General features: G+C 33.4%; 1 pseudogene; it reads left to right on the forward strand.

The window, feature by feature from the left end:
• The first annotated feature begins 2,741 nt into the window (after window positions 1–2,741).
• Window positions 2,742–9,579, forward strand: LOC107474780 (coatomer subunit delta-like; annotated as a pseudogene).
• The last annotated feature ends 7,836 nt before the right edge of the window (window positions 9,580–17,415 follow it).

Genomic DNA, 17,415 nt, shown 5'->3' on the forward strand with positions numbered 1-17,415 from the left:
TCACACCAATGTCTAAGTTTAAATGTCACAAATCTACCAAATCAAGTTTTCAATTACTCAATCTAATACCATATCATACAATTTGCCACAATGTTAAACCTAGGGCTCATATAAATTAATAAACCAAGAGGTAAAAAGGGATCCTTACTTTTACCCATTGAAATATGTGACAAAAACCACCAAGAACACAATTTAGAAAACTGCTATAACATCAAAATCACCAAAATCTTCAATACCTAAGCTCAATACACGAAATCAGATTTAAATGAGAAACCTGAGCTAAAATTTCGAGTTACTCACCAAGAATTGAAGAGGAGGAAATTAGTTTTGTGTGGCCACAAATGATGCGGCGATCGGAGTTTCGAAACAAAAGTTATTTAGATTTGAAATTGAGTTAGTGTTTTCTTCTCCCTTTTCTCTCTTCTCTCTCAATGTGCTCTCTCAATAAAAAAGGGAAAATATGTGTTGAAATAAGTGTGTCAAGAGTGTGGTGTAGGTTTATGTAGTATGGGCTTGGGCTTTGGGCTTAACATGGGGCTCCTTTTGGTGATTTTTGGCTTGTTTGATCTAACCTTGGGCCAAAACCTTTAGGATAAGTGTTTGAGTTCCATTCTAAATATATTTTTTTTATCATTTTCACATTTTTAATTTTTCTCACTCGCAGTACCAGACAAATTTAAGCTGATACAAAAAATTTTAATCCTAGTACGCATTTTTTCCAAAATCATTATATTTTCACGCTCAATTTAATTTTCTTAACTCAAATTTTACCAGTTAAATTTCTAAATTATAAATTCTAATATTTTTTCATATTATGGGCGTCTTAATCTCAATAATGTAGTTTTTATTAATTAATTACTTAAATTTAATTTCTCGGATCTTACAACGGCTATCATACCCACACTTATCTAGAAGTCGTTCGTGACTATTTCTAGTAGTTTTCCTCCCTTAGCTTTTCTTGAATCGTCTGTTATTGGAGTTACCAACAAGGTTGCTGCCTCCACCCATCATGATCCATTCAAATCATGCTTAACAACAACAAAAAAGAAGGAGAGCAAAGAAGAAGAAAGAGAGTAACTTCTAATAGTGGACACAACCATAACTCAAATTGGGGATTAGAGTTATAAACCGCTACATGGACTAAATTGAGTTAAATAGCGATAATAGTCACGTCATATAGTCGTTACTTATCCAGCATGACATCCCTTCGTACACGTCATCACTCTGTTAAGGAATATTTCCTGAAAAGTATTTCAGGAACGACCGTGAGTCACTTTTGTTAAATTCAAGGACGATTTTGGGGCAATCTAAGTTTAGGGACGACTTTGATTTGTAAGTTTAGAGACCACTTTGAGATTCAACTGTATTTAAAATTATTAATTGTTGCACATCACAAATGCTCAAAATGAATATGCTCATTATAGATAGACCATAAATAACACACTTAGACTGCGTTTGGTTAGTGTATACCAAAGGACATAGACATTAAGACATAAATAAAAAAGACATAGACACAAAATATATGTATACATATTTTATGTTTGGAACACAAACATACAAGACACATAAATTATTAAAAAGTCTATAATATCCTCATCATCTACTTTTACCACTACCGTTACCAGACTCTTCATTAACCTCAAAAAATAATTAACAAAAAATTTCAATAATTTCAACAATAAATTCAACCATCAATGGCAGTAAAAATTCTATTTAATAATCAATTCAACAATTTTTTTAAGAAGAAAAATTAAAACAAATCTGAAAAAGAGTAGGCAAAGAGAAAGAGTAGGAGAGACGTGGCAGTGGAAAGGCAACAGGAGAGAAGCGAAAATGGCGGAATCAAAGAGGGAGAAGAAGAACAGCGAATCTGGAGATAATATAAAAAACTGATCTGAAAGCAACCATGGCAAAAGACAACAACAACGGCAACAGTGATGAAATAGAAGCGAAGAACAAAGAAAAAAGAGAAAGAAAAAGGAGGGAAGGAAGAGAAAGGGAGGAGAAATGTGAAGATGGTGGTTTGGATGTGAGGGAGAAAAGAAAGAAGAACTAATGCAGAGAGAGGGAAAGCGTGAAAAATGGAAGAAGGAGAAAGAAGATCTATAAAAGGTATAATTGAAAAAAATAAAAAAAATTGTGTTTATATCTAAAAATTTGTGTTCCACTCCTTGATCCGTTACACAAATTTTGTATATTTGTATACTTGCGTATCTATTCGTGTCTGCTAAAGATTCGTGTATCGGCAAACAAACAATAAACGTGTACCACCATATTTATGTTTCAGTGTTTATATCTCTCAAACCAAATGTTGTCCTAATGATTAATATCTTCTTTTTCATCATTTACAGTATAAAATAAAAATGTTTAGATACCACTAGATTTTAAAAAAAGAATTAAAAATATCATTTATAAAATTTTTAGTATGTTTGGCATATTTTTTTTAAGCAAAAGTAAAATTATTAAAAATATCAAGAAACATTTTTTTAAAATTACAATTCTTATTATTTTTAAAAGACTTTTTTTACTTAAATTTTTTAACATAATACATAAATTTTTTTTTTATATTATGAACCCAAATATAATTAATAAATAAAAAATTATATAAAATATCCAAATATTAAGTTTTTTTTTTTAAATATCTTTTGAAATAAAACCGCTTAAATAATTTTTTTAACTCTCACAAACAAACTCTTACAAAAGAAGTCATATACTTCGAACGTGCAACAACCCCGGTGTTTCTTTTTTGTTAAGTTATTGTATCTCAACTCAGTGTATGATTTTTCCTACTTTAATTTAATGCGTGTTTCAAGTCCCAGATCCGCATTTTTCCAATTTTCAGATTGTGTTTTTGGGGTAACGTTCTCTCTCTCTCTCTCTCTCTCTCTCTCTCTCTCTCTCTCTCTTTATGATCGTGTCTTCCAATTCTGCGTGCGTCACAGCATTTTTGATAACACCATTTCGCATTACATCATCTGATACTGACTCTCTTTGGATTTATATTTTTCTCTTTGGCAGCTTTCAATTCAAGGCAAGAAGCACATTCCTCATCCTAAAGATTAAAAGATGGTAACACTTCTTATAACTGCATCTCTGGACTTGTTTGTGTTTTTACCAACTGTTTAATTGATCATTGTAATGTATCTATGTATTTATTCAAATTATTTTACTTATGTTATTTTCTTAGAATTGTTTCGAAGGTCTTCTAGCTACGCTAGTTTCGTTAAGGTACTGATGAAGTGTTTATTTACGTGTCGGTGATATGGAATTTACAATGTACCTTGTTATACAGATTTATTTTTATTATTTCTTGGATGTCTGCTGATAAATTTGGATCCTTTGAGTTGTTTACCACTTTGATGTCGAATTTAGCTTTGAATCTTTAACCGACTTGTCCAAGTTGCTCGAGTTGATTGTATGAGCAATTTAATTGCTGACTGAGTGCAGCTAAAATGGTGACATTGATAGTTAGAAGAGCGAATTTCAGCTATTATCGTAATAATCATGGATAGTTTAGATTAATAGTTATTTTAGATTAGGCGAATAGGCGACCGCTTTGGGGAAAAAAAAATTACATGGCTTTGTGTCCCTATCTTCTTTTATTCTTTGTTTTTTCTTTTTTATCTCGTTTTCTTTTTTTAATGTGAAATTGAGAATGCTATATTATATTCTTGTTCTCTTTTATGTGTTTTTGACTTTGGTTTACTCCTTTTAAATAATTATTTCAAGTGTTTCTCTTTTAATCATTCAGGTTGTCCTTGCTGCATCCATATTGCACAAATCTGGTAAAGGTGAGTACATTGTGGCCCTCCATCCCCAGGCTCTTTCCATACTTATTTTTTAGCTTATTTGTTTGCTAGTTTATCTGGCTTGCCTCCTATTTATGTTTAGAACCTGAAACATGTGAAAGCAATTTTTGTAACAATAACTATCTATATCTAGACATGAGTTCATCTTCCTTTACATTAATTGAATTTTGAACGGAACCTACCATTTAGCATTCAGGAATCAGGATACTTAAGAAAGTAGCATAAGTATCTACCTTTGGTATTTGTTTTGTGTTCCGTCATTGCTGTTTGTTTCAATAATATGGTTTAGATCATGGTATTGAATGTTTAGAACTAATGTTTTGGATAAGCCTGATTTGGGGAACATATTTTGTTAAATGATGTCTTCTATCCCTGTAAACCATCTGCTGCTAACTTCCATACCTATTTAAACCTTTTCCTACTTCCTTGATTCAATCTTTTACCAGTGAATAAATGTGTTTCTTAATGTTACATCTTGGTAATTTTGCGGTTGTTTTGTTTTTCATTTTATTTTATATTTTATATTTTGGGTATCCTAGATTCATTTTTAGTTTGCAAACCGCAGATAAGTCCTGAATTGATGTTGAGTCTGGTATTGCTAAATTATTTTGGATTCAGCATCAATGCCCTTATGCTGATAAGCCTTTTACTTCTTTTGCAGTTTTGGTTTCTAGACAGTTTGTGGATATGACTCGCATGAGAATTGAGGGTCTTCTAGCAGCATTTCCCAAGTTGATAGGAACTGGAAAACAGCACACGTATGTTGAGACTGAGAATGTGCGTTATGTTTACCAGCCAATGGAGGCACTGTACCTGCTTCTTATAACAAACAAGCAGAGCAACATATTGGAAGATTTGGATACTCTAAGAATTTTGTCGAAACTTGTATCCTTCTTCTGAACCTATATGTTTGGTAGATATTAAGTATGTTCTTAAATTTCAATTGGTTAGTCTTCTGGATATGTGCAATATCAGTTTTGTCCTTGAACTTATACAGCTTGTTCGCCTAAATCAGTTATTTCATTGACTTTTTCTATGCCTTGTATTCTAAGTTTCCTCTCTTTCTGTTGTTTTCCCTTTTAGTTCTAACTTTTAGTGGTAAAATATTTTGGTACATGACTTTGCATTCTTACTTCGGAGGTTGCATTTAGTAACATTAATCTTTATAGTAAGGTTCAGAATGGTTCACATTTGACCAAATGGTTTTTGGGATGGGAGGATATTTTAGCTTTGATCTCTGATTTGGAACCATTGATGAAATTTCTGTCAAAATTTAGCTTAGAATTAGTTTATTCCTTAATCCTCAACATTTTAGGTACCTGAATATTCTGACTACTTTGAAGAAAGTATTTGCAAATGTGCATTTGACCTGATTTTTGCATTTGACGAAGTAATCTCTCTTGGGCACAAGGAAAATGTGACTCTTGCACAAGTTAAGCAATACTGTGAGATGGAGAGTCATGAAGAGAAGCTGCACAGACAGATGAGGGAGGACAAGATTAGAGAAGCAAAGGATGAAATGAAAAGGAAAGCTAATGAGATTGATAAAAACAAGGTATGACTGGATGTGATTTTCTTTTTAATTTTTGTTTATTTAAATTCTAATAGTGTGCATCATTTAATCAAAAGGCAATTCATGTAATATATAGATTATAAAGAACAGAGGTGATAATTATAAAGGAGGGTTTGGCCCATTACAGTCAATGGGCTCGGGAATATTTGAGAATAGCTTTAATGATACAAGCATCTCCAGCAGTGGAACTGGTTCCAGATTGAGTTCTGATGTTGATTCCTTTTCTACCAAGTCTAAAGGTCAGCTATCATAGTTTTCATGAATGCTTCTAGAATGCTTCAAAATATATTTAGTTAAACATCGAGCATCATCTAGTTCGTAAATTTGCAATGTATTCTATGTTTGGATTTACATGTTGCACTATCAAGAGTTTGTTCTTTTCATTTATGTAATCCCTTTTTCTGTTCCTTAGCCCGCCCAACTTCAGCTGCCACTGCTCCACCAAAGGGTCTTGGAATGACGCTAGGTAAATCTAAAAGGACAAACCAGTTTTTGGAATCACTGAAAGCAGAAGGTGAGGTCATTGTGGAAGATGTTCGGCCAACGCTTGGCAAGTCTCAGGCAGCTGCTCCACCACCTACTGATCCCATCACTCTAACGGTTGAGGAGAAACTAAATGTCACACTTAAAAGAGACGGTGGAGTAAGTAACTTTGATGTTCAAGGTTCATTGTGTCTTCAGATTCTTAACCAAGAAGATGGACATGTTCAAGTTCAGGTATCACTTTCTCTGTGTGTGTTTCAGCCTCAATGTCTGTCCACTGGGCTTGTTTCCTGCTGGTTTGACTAATCTAAGTAGTCTTTTTGAGTAATTAATTATTCTGACTTTTATCCAGAAACAAGAAAAGAGAAATTACTTATGCCTTTTCACTAAATCTCACTGGTAGTCGTGTAAAGAAGTGCATCGTGCATGTGTAACAGTTATTCCACTCGTTAATTATTTTGCTCTCTGATGTTGTTTAGACGGTTTCCTCATTCACTGTTGTCATGTTTGGCATACTTTACAAACGTAATTAGCAGTGATACTTTAGGTAAACTATTAAAGGGAGGAAGAGAAGGGAAAATAAAATGGGAAGGGACCAAATAGCAGTGTAATTATGTCAAAAAGAATTAATTCTAGAAGAACAAATGTTAAAATAATTGCGTTGTGTTTTGTCTATAGTTTGAATATTCTAAAGTAGATTTAAAGAGTTATTGTTTTCTATATAATCTAAAATTACATTTAGATTTTAGAGATATAATTATAAAAAAGGATATAGCATAATTAGGCTAAGTAGGTGAATGGTTGATACTGTAGAGGTGAAAATGAAATTTCATCTGAACAGTATTTTCACTTTTTAATGGACAAAAGAATCTTCATATTTACTTGGGTTTCATCAAAAGTAGTCTTGAAATTTCCAAAAGTAATTTTGAAGATCTAAAATAGAACTAAATACTAAATGTTACTGTACATTGTCATTTTATTACTATCTAACTTATGTTTGGACAGCCTAAAACATTTAGATGGACAAAAAATAGAAGAGGAAGATAATGAGCGTTAAAACTCCTATTCCTATAGAGTGATAACAATGTGAGTCCTTTGGTTGATCATCAAATTGCTATTTAAAGCATTCCTATGCTTTGATATGAAATCTTTTATAAATGAACACAAAAAATTAAGATATATTTGTATAGTTCAAGTGCAGTTTCCATTTTTCAAAACTTTATTCCTCTGTTTGCCACTTGAAGTTATATTTGAAGTGATTCTCCCTGCAATTTTAAAATGATATATGCATCAACTAAAGTTGCTTCTATTCATGTCCATTCATTTGTACCATAATTCCAACATATGTTGTTCTTGCTCTGATTGTCTTTTAATTTGTCTCGTTATTTTCTTTCATGGCTGGTTTTGAATGGATACATTGATAGGGGAAACAATTCAAAATAGTTGATAATATGCATTTGTGCGTTGTTTTAACAGGTTCAAACTGGTGAAAATCAAGGTGTTTCATTCAAGACACACCCCAACATGAACAAAGAATTATTTGCCAATGAAAATATAAGTCAGTTATATCTTAATATCTAGAATTGATGTGCTTTATTATTTGTTGTTCTGTGCTCTAAAAACTTATGGTTTGACATGTATGTCTCTTGCAGTAAACTGCTGGCCCTCCTCTTCAGGAAATCAAACTTATGTCAACATAGAGTATGAAGCTACATCAATGTTTGATCTGCAGAATGTTGTGATCTCAGTACCTCTTCCTGCTCTTCGAGAAGCACCATCTGTTAATCAGATTGATGGAGAATGGAGGTATGGGTTTTTTAAGGCTTCATAATCCCAGGGACAACCTTGACTTGTGTGTTGAATTGAAGTTTTCATTGCATGAGTTTGTTGTTTCATTAGAAATGTTTTTTGGTTTGTTTTAAAGGTTTGCCATCCTTAACGAACTGATTAGATGCACATGAATTAGAGTGATCTATAAAGCTAATGTTTCTATCATTGGAGGGCCCAAATTATCACCATATGATTTTTCTCTTTTTGTGGTTCTAAATAATTTTATTGTGATAACAATCTTGCTCCTTTTACTTTCCCCAATAAAATTGGCTTTGCAGGTATGACCCAAGGAATTCCATTTTGGAATGGTCTGTTATTCTGATTGATAATTCAAACCGCAGGTATGTTGCAATTAAGAGTGACATTTTATTAAAAAATGAATTATGCTATGTTATTATCTTTGTATTATCGAATTGCTTTCCGACTATAATAACATTATTTGGCAGTGGATCGTTGGAGTTTGTTGTTCCACAAGCAGATTCGTCATCTTTCTTTCCCATAGCAGTCCGTTTTATGGCCACTAACACATTCAGTAACCTGAAGGTTTGTTTCGATTTTATGTTTTCCGCATCTGATTTTAATTGTTGCCTTGGATATATCATCTTATTTCAACAATATGTCAAATTGATCCAATTGAAACTGATACATTTATATGACTGGGAAGGTCTATATCATGGATTAATAGTGTATCTTTTCGTACTTTCCTTCAATTCCTATTTACCATCATCATCTTCTGTATCGACTTCTTTCTAACTCTAGGTAATATAATATAGCCTCATAGAAATCTTCTAACTGATAAATGAAATAAAAAGTTGATATAATTTGTCTTGAAATTTTTAAAACTAATGAATTCTTTTTATTTGCTTATTTGAGGATGTATCATTTCTCATCATTTTATAGTTGGCACACAATAGCTGAAAATTGAGGTTTAAATAAATGTTTTGTCCTTGCTTCCTAACATATAACGTTACTCCCTACAAAGTTTTTATTTTGGTCTGATCTAAATATTTTTTGAAGATCAGCATAAATGGCCTTTGAAAATTTTATAATGTTGTTTTCATCCTTGTTCGCATTATTTGTGGACTTCTCTTATTTTGTGTTGTCAATTAATTCATAATATGCACACTTATGAAAATTTGGGAATTGGGACTAGAGCCAAAACATTCTACAGAGCAAAACAGAAATGAAGTATATTTATAAGAGTTTGATTATTATGCTATGCCTCGATGCCGTAAGAGTTTATATTGTCGTTCAATTATTTTTTGGTTTTTCACATTATCCTCCAATCCGACAGGCTAATAATTAATCTATCGCATATTGTAGCTCCATTTAAGGGTTTGCCGGCCAATGGGTTGCTACGTTATTGTCATTCAATTACGAGTATTTGTAGGTCTTAAGTTAATGGATGGTTGATTGGAACACTTCCATTATGTGAAGCCTTTTTAGTTTTTACATTGATAGTACATCGATATTAAATCCTACTTTTTAGGACCAAAAAGATAATTAAGCTGAAAACCCTGATTTAATGGTTGGGAATATTTTCATTTGACACATAACCCTCTCCCTTGTGTGTTCTGTCTGCAGGTTACCAATATCATACCAGTAAAGGGTGGTAACCCCCCCAAATTTTCTCAGAGAACGCAATTGATCACAGAAAACTACCAAGTTGTGTGATTGATTTTTTAGTTCAATCTACTCAATAACAGTTTTCTTTTACAATAGATGATTCATGATTCATACTTAGGTTTTCACTTGCCAAGAGAAAGCACAAAGTAGGATTTATTGCAAGTAATGAGAAACTTAGAATGTCTCTTTTGTAAGTAGAGGCAAATAATTATTCTTATAGCTTATAATTCAAGATTCATCTTATATGCCCAAATGTCTCCATTGCTTTTCATCTTACGTATAATAATATCTGTCATATAAATATTTGTCAACTAAATAATTATCAATTTAGTTCATAAATTACTAATCATGATTATGGATTTCTTGTAAAATTTACATATTTGTTGAGCTAATAATAGAAATTTGATGGATTAATAATTGAGAAATATTATGAATATGAATGAGAATAGTGAATTTTATTTGAGTGAAGTACCAACCCGGTTTCTGTCCATTTTCAAGAATGACAACGCGACTCCTCAAAATAAAATTGATCTACTTTGGTCTCTATCCCCTGATTCCGTCACACAACGCGGTCCCTGTAGGTATTTTTCCGTCAACTCTGAACGGAAAATGCTGACGTCAGGTTTAGAAATGAACAGGGGTCTAATTGTCTCAATTTAAATTAGTTAGGGGTTTATTTGTCCTTATAATTTTTTAAACAATATTTTTTTAGATTATTTTTTTATTTATTATATTAATATTCTTTTTTCAATAAATTTAAATATATGGTATAATAAGTACAAACTAATTAATAAATTATTCAAATTTAAAAATATCATTTATTATGAAACTAAATAAATAATTCTCAAATATAATTTTTAAATACATAAATAATAAACATTAAAATTCAGTTAATACATTAATAATAATAACCCTATGATATACTATTAGTATTATGAACTAGATAATTTTTCACAATAAAGTGAAAACTAATAAACACATTATTTGATATATAGTAAAATATTTTTGAGTAATAACAAATTTAATTTTTTATCTCTTTAAACTAAATTAATAATTCTATTTGATATCTTTGTACTAAAATATACTATGAGCAAGTTACTAATACTAAATAAAATAATTAAAATATATAACCTTTAATGAAATAATTAAATACTAATTGAAATAATTCTATTTTTTATCTCTTTAATTGAATTTTAATATACTTAAAATTTTAATTAATCTATATTATTCTTATCTTGATAAATTTTTATCAATCTATAACCTTATGATCATATGTATTATTAATAGATTAATAATATTATTGATACTTTAAATTTATTAAGTTTATAAATGGTCTTCATCATATATTAATTATATTTTAATTATTTCATTTAGTATTAGTAGTTTACTCATAGTGTATTTTAGAATAAAGATATCAAATAGAATTATTAATTTAGTTTAAAGAGATAAAAAATTAAATTTGTTATTAGTCAAAAAAGGTTTACTATATATCAAATATTGTGTTCATTAGTTTTCACTTAATAGAATTATTAATTTAGTTTAAAGAGATAAAAAATTGAATTTGTTATTAGTTAAAAAAAAGAAAAAGAATATTAATATAATAAAAAAAATAATCTAAAAAAATATTGTTTAAAAAATTATAAGGACAAATAAACCCCTAACCAATTTAAATTTAGAGACAATTAGACTCCTGTCCATTTCTGAACCTGACACGTCAGCATTTTTCGTTCAGAGTTGACGGAAAAATACCCACAGGGGCCGCGTTGTGTGACAGAATCAGGGGATAGGGACCGAAGTGGATCGATTTTATTTTGAGGGGTCGCGTTGTCATTCATGAAAATGGACAGGGGCCGGGTTGGTATTTCACTCATTTTATTTTAGAGGAAAATAAAAGTTATTCATATTCTAACCTAAAAAATAGCCCGACCCAAAATGAGGAAGGTCCAATCCTCATAAGGACTCCATCTCTGTCTACCCGATCTCATAGAGGACGAATTGAACGGTGTCAATCCTGCCCAACCTATGCGAATCAATGAACTAATTCCAACAATCTCTCCCATACTTTCAAAAGGGAGATTTCAACAACCCTGAATAGGGGATGATTATCCACTTTCAAAGGTGGAACTACTCCAAAGGGTGGTTAGAGACTCTATAATTATAAATATCCGAACTTTCTCAAGTATACTCAGAACTCAAACTACTAAAAACCTGCTTAAATATTTGCTAATTTAAGCATCAGAGTTCCTTAAAAGTACCACCCCCACCTCCTCACAAGGAACTCGAATGACAGCATCTCGATACTAGCTGAATTCGAATGCTGCCTCTAAAGAAGTCTGGACCTCATGTCTAGGTTCAAAAGCAACCCAGTTTCAGGTAATCGTTGGAACATTGGCGCCGTTGCCAAGACCTGAAAGGCTACACCCAACCATAGCAGACGATCAGTTTGAAGACAGACGTCCAACATCCAAATCAGAACCGGAACCTAACAACGATTATCGTGCAATAGTAATACCCCCTCGACAAGATAGAGCGGGTGGTACTAGTGGGGAGGGAACGTCTGAAAATTCTCACCCAAAAGAATCAATTCAGAGATACATCCACCAGAGAATGAGGAGCATCTGCATCCGACAAAACTCATCGGACAACAAGAACGACCGGAATAGCTCGAATAGAAAATAGGGTGACAAAGAAAAGATGAGAGAGATCTAAGAAGAGAGGTATGACAATGAACAAAACTAGAGAAAAAAGCTTTTGAAGTTAGAAGCCGAACTACAAGGTTAGAATAATCAAGCAAATCGGGAAGAAACCCATTTTGGAGGGGATGATCCATTTGTTGAGGAGATCATGCGAGTCAAAGTTCCTAAAAATTTTAAAAGTCCTGACATAAATCTCTATAATGGAACAATTAATCCAAGATACCACATGAGTAATTTCAAAAGTCGGATGTATTTGGCTGATGCTTCAGATGCAACTCGTTGCAAAGCTTTCCCGACAACGCTGACTAAGATAGCGATGAAATAGTTTGATAGTCTGCCATCCAGGTCTGTGACCTGCTTCGACGACCTCGCAAGAAAGTTTCTCACTCGATTCTCCATCTAGAAAGATAAAGTGAAGCATGTCCTGAACCTCCTGGGAGTCAAGCAAGAGGTCGGAGAAACCCTCCGAGTTTATATGAAAAGATTCAACAAAGCTTGTTTGAAAGTCCAGAACCTGCCCACAAAAGAAGTAATAATAGGACTAGTCAATGACCTCAGAGAAAGAGCTTTCTCCCAATCCATATCAAAGAGGCACCCGACCTCCATGAACGAAGAGTGAGCAGAAAAGTACATTAATATGGAGAAAAATGCCCGACTAAGAGAACTTGCTCCCAAACAAAATCATCCTTATCAAACTCAGGACAAAGAGAAAGAAGCAAAGAAAAGGATGAGTACAGCTCGGACAAGCCTCGAAGGTACCATAACTACACCCCCTGAGTTTCTTTTGTCAACATTTATAGGGAGATCTACAACACTAAAAAATTTCCACCTCCTCGCCCCATAAAAAACAAGGCAGAAGTTGGATGGAATACTGTGAATATCATAAGATATATGGGCATTCCACCAACGACAGTTACAACTTGAAAAATGTAATAGAAAAAACTGGCTAGAGAAAGTCGGTTAGAAAGGTACCTGGTAGAAAGATCTGACGATCAGGGAAAAAGAAAAAAAAAGAAGAGAAAGATAGAAGTCGACGAGATTGGCCAACACGAACTCCTGACAAACACATCCACATGATAGTCGGAGAATTTGTAGGATGTGAAGTAACCAAGTCTTCCTGCAAAAGACATTTGAAAGAAGTTTATCAAGTTGGAGAAATAGACGAAGTCCCCGAATTGCCTATTATTTTCTTCACAAAGGAAGATGCACAAGGAATAACACTAGGGCATGATGATCCCATTGTAGTCACAATGATACTTGCCAATGCAAATCTTCACAAGACTTTGGTAGACCAAGAAAGCTCGGCCGACATCTTATTTACGCTTGCCTTGGACAAGCTGGGAATGGAAGAAAAGGAGTTAAGAGCATACCCTGACACTCTTTACGGGCTGGGAGACACACCCATCCGACCTCTTGGTTTCATTCCATTGCACACCACTTTCGGTAAAGGAATGAAATCTCAAACTTTGAGTATAGACTACATTGTAGTTGACGTAGCCTTAGCTTACAATGCCTTGATAGGTCGGACGACGTTGAACCGACTTGCCATAATCGTCTCTACTCCTCATCTCTGCATGAAATTTCCAATTTCAGAGGGAATAACCTCCATAAGAGGAGATCAGAAATTGGCAAGGAGGTGTAACAATGAAAGCTTGAACCTGCACGGATGTACAAAAGGAAAAGAGATCAATATTATTGAACTTAGAGGTGTCCAAACACGAGAAAAGTTGAGAGCTCAGCCTGATGGAAAAATAGAAGAAGTGCAAACAGGAGACCAAGATGGAAAAACTACAAACATAGAAGCCAACTTGAACGACGAATTAAAGACAAATCTTGTCAAGCTCAACGTCTACCTGAAGAACACAAGTCATTGAAGAACATGTACAGGCTTTGTTAGATGCCAGGTTCATAAGGGAAGTGAAGAGCGAAATTCGAAGCCCATGGATACTAGCAAATGCACTGGATCGCACAAGTGATACCACAGTGAATGGATATCGTTCCCACGAAGATTAAAGGATTGAACGAGCAAATTTCCGATTAAAAAACCTAATTAGATTAATAAAACTTGATTGATGATCGAAGAGGGCAAGAGAGTGTCTTGCTAAAAGCCTTGAGAATCTTGAATGTTAAATGCTTGAATGTCACAGATAGTGAGCTTGAATGATGAATTAAGAGAAGACAGTGATGATGAGAGCCAAGGGTTTTGGAGATGCTTATGCTTTTAAAAAAACCAATCTTATTTATTTATCTTGAAGTTTGCAAAGATCTTTCACGACAAAATCTTTAGTAACTAATTTCCAATTCCTTGACTCCTCAGTTTCTCAAGTATTAATTAGGAGTCAATTAGTTAATCAAAAGATTAAGCACAAAAACTGATTTTAAATTTAAATAAGATTTAAAAGTAGTCCTTAGGTCAAATTATATGTCATGTATTCAAGTCAGTCTTGTCCAGTTAAATCTTAAAAGAAAACATAATTTTCAAAAGTTATTTTAATTCGAATTATATGTTACTTATTCAAAATTAGAGTGATTGAAAATCATGTATGTGTCACACACTAATTGAACTACTATTCCTAGCCGAATTCAAATAGTCATGTGAAAGAGTTTTCAAGCTTTGATTCAAATATCAAAATTTTCAATTATACTAAAAGAATCCAAGAAGAATTAGCTTACCTTTCGATCCACTAATCTGAATGAAGAACGAATAACTCAATCATGAAATAGATCCATGCAAGACTTCGAAATAAAATAAATGTAGGTTAATTATCCATAGAAAATATAAATAGAGCTCCTAACCCTTTGACAAAAGATTAATTACCCATGAAGAAGTAAGAAAACCAAGAAGAAGAGAGGTAGTCCGAGAACTTGATGATCTTCTCAGTGAGCATGCTCACTTATTTATAACCTAAATTCTAAAATTCAAAAAAACTAAACTAATCATATCCTTCAGAGAGAGATAACATAACTGCTTATCTTTCGGAGAAAAAAGATAAAATACTGACTTCAATTTCAAATTCAAAACGAAAATTCAAATCAAAATCTAAACGATCAAATCTCTTATAATTCTAGACAGAATCAATAAATAATCTTCTAAAGTCTTCAATCTTCTGGATGTGATTAAGACTTCTAATGATGTGAAAAATTAAGTTTGGGTCTTAATTTGTGAAATCTTGGACGTTGAGAGTTGTAGTTAATTCAGGCTTGTATTAGTGAAAGATTGAGCAAAAAATCCAAAATTTCACTTGCATGAAGGAGATCCGCTGGCCGTGGATCACTGGCTGCCAAGCGTGCATCAAGGGAGTGCTGGGGTCTGCCGGGCGTGCGTGTGTTATACGTTGACGTGTATGTCTTCATTTTCCTTGGTCCACGCTTGGGCCCAAGCTGTTATTTCCTTTATGTTTTTCTTGTGAAAAAGCCTTATTTTTGCTACTTTTTTAGTCCAAAATTCCTCAAAACATAACAATACTATCCCAACTCCAAATATTTGATTATTTATTAAATTATATTAAAAAACATAAGAAATTTAATTAAAACCTAAGAAAATAAATAAGAAAGAATTTAAAAACAGCTTAAGATGACGTGTTATCAGGAAGTAAAATACCCCTTATGGTTGGTAAATATAGTGCTTGTGAAGAAACAGAATGAAGAATGGAGAATGGAGAATGGAAAATGTGTGTCGACTATATCGACTTTAATAAGGCTTGTCCTAAAGATCCATACCTTCTTCCTAGCATCGACACATTGGTGGCTTGGCTTCAGGACACAGATACTTGTCTTTTATGGACGCTTATTCGGGATACAACTAAATTTTGATGTACAAGTCGGACCAAGAGAAAATATCTTTCATCACTCCAAGAGATAATTATTGTTATGTGGTATAATGCCATTCGAATTAAAAATGTCCGGAGCCACTTACCAGAGGTTAGTGAACAAAGTATTCTCCTCTCACCTCGAAAAACTGATGGAAGTCTACGTTGATGATATGCTTGTAAAAACCAAGGAAGAAAACAACATGTTGTCTGACCTCACAGAAGTATTCAACACAATAAAGCAGCACGGGATGAGATTAAATCCCACAAAGTGCACTTTTGCAGTAGATGCTGACAAGTTTCTAGGATTCATGCTCACTCAGAGAGGCATCGAAGCCAACCCAGAAAAAGCAAAGCCATCCTGGAGTTGAAGAGGCCGACCTGTTTTAAATAAGTCCAACAATTAAATGAGGCTCTAATTGCTTGAGCCCGACCTATCAAAAGACCAGCCTTAAGTAGGGTTACTATTCATATCCTAACCCAAAAAATAGCTAAGCCCAAAATGAGTAAGGCCCAATCCTCATAAGGACTCCTTCTCTGTCTACCCGACCTCATAGAGGTCAGTTGAATGACGCCAATCTTGGCCCTACCTACTCGAATAAATGAACTAACTCCTACAATCTCTCCCATGCTTTTAGAAGGGAGATCTTAACAACCCCCCAACAACGGGGACAATTGTTCACCATAAAAGGTGGAACTACTTTAAAAGGTGGTTAGAGACTCTACAATTCTAAATACCTGAACTCTCTCAAGTATACTCAGAACCCAAACTACTAAAAACCTGCTTAATCTTTGCTAACTTAAGCATCGAAGTTTCTTGCAGGTACCACCCCCTATCTTCTCACAAGAAACTCGAACGGCGGCACCTCGATACTAGCTGAAGTTGGGCGCTGCTGATGAATGGATTTTTGACGGTTTAGAATTTCTCAAATAAAATCTCGTCGAAGTATAGTTTCTAAACCAAGCAATAATCCTTTCATACAAAAAGTTGTTTGTCACTAAAACAAACCCCTAAATTTATAAACCGAAGTATTGAACCTCGGGTCGTTCTCCCTAGGAATTACAATGAAGTGCCTTGTTATTGGTTTGAGTTGTTTTGGGGTTTTGATAAGAGGCATGAAAGTAAATGGCAATGAAAATAAACTAACAACTATAAAAGGCTCTTGGCAAGGTATGAAAATTATAAGTCCTATCCTAGTTATCCTTCTCAATTGTGATGAGAATTGTTCATTGCTACCACTTAGTTAACCTTTACTAAATAAAGAAAAGTCAAGTGGATGAATTGACTTGAGCCACAAGTTCTAGCCAACTCCCAAGGAAGGACTAGCTTTAGTGCACTCCAAACCAATTAGCAATCTCTCCAATTATCAATCAACAAAGGAATTAGATAACTCAAGTGTCACTAATTACTCTACCTAGGCCAAGAGGGACAAAATCTATACTATATCTAGAAGAGGCATTTCAACAAACACATAAAAGGCAATAAAAGTAAACAACATAAATTGCATGAATTAAAGAGAGATCTAACTACAAAGGCAAGAGATCAACAATAGAAAAGCAAAGAAGAACAATTATTATGAATTACCTCT

The sequence above is a fragment of the Arachis duranensis genome, chromosome 2 (genome assembly GCF_000817695.3).
Source record: "Arachis duranensis cultivar V14167 chromosome 2, aradu.V14167.gnm2.J7QH, whole genome shotgun sequence".
Classification (NCBI taxonomy): Eukaryota; Viridiplantae; Streptophyta; class Magnoliopsida; order Fabales; family Fabaceae; genus Arachis; species Arachis duranensis.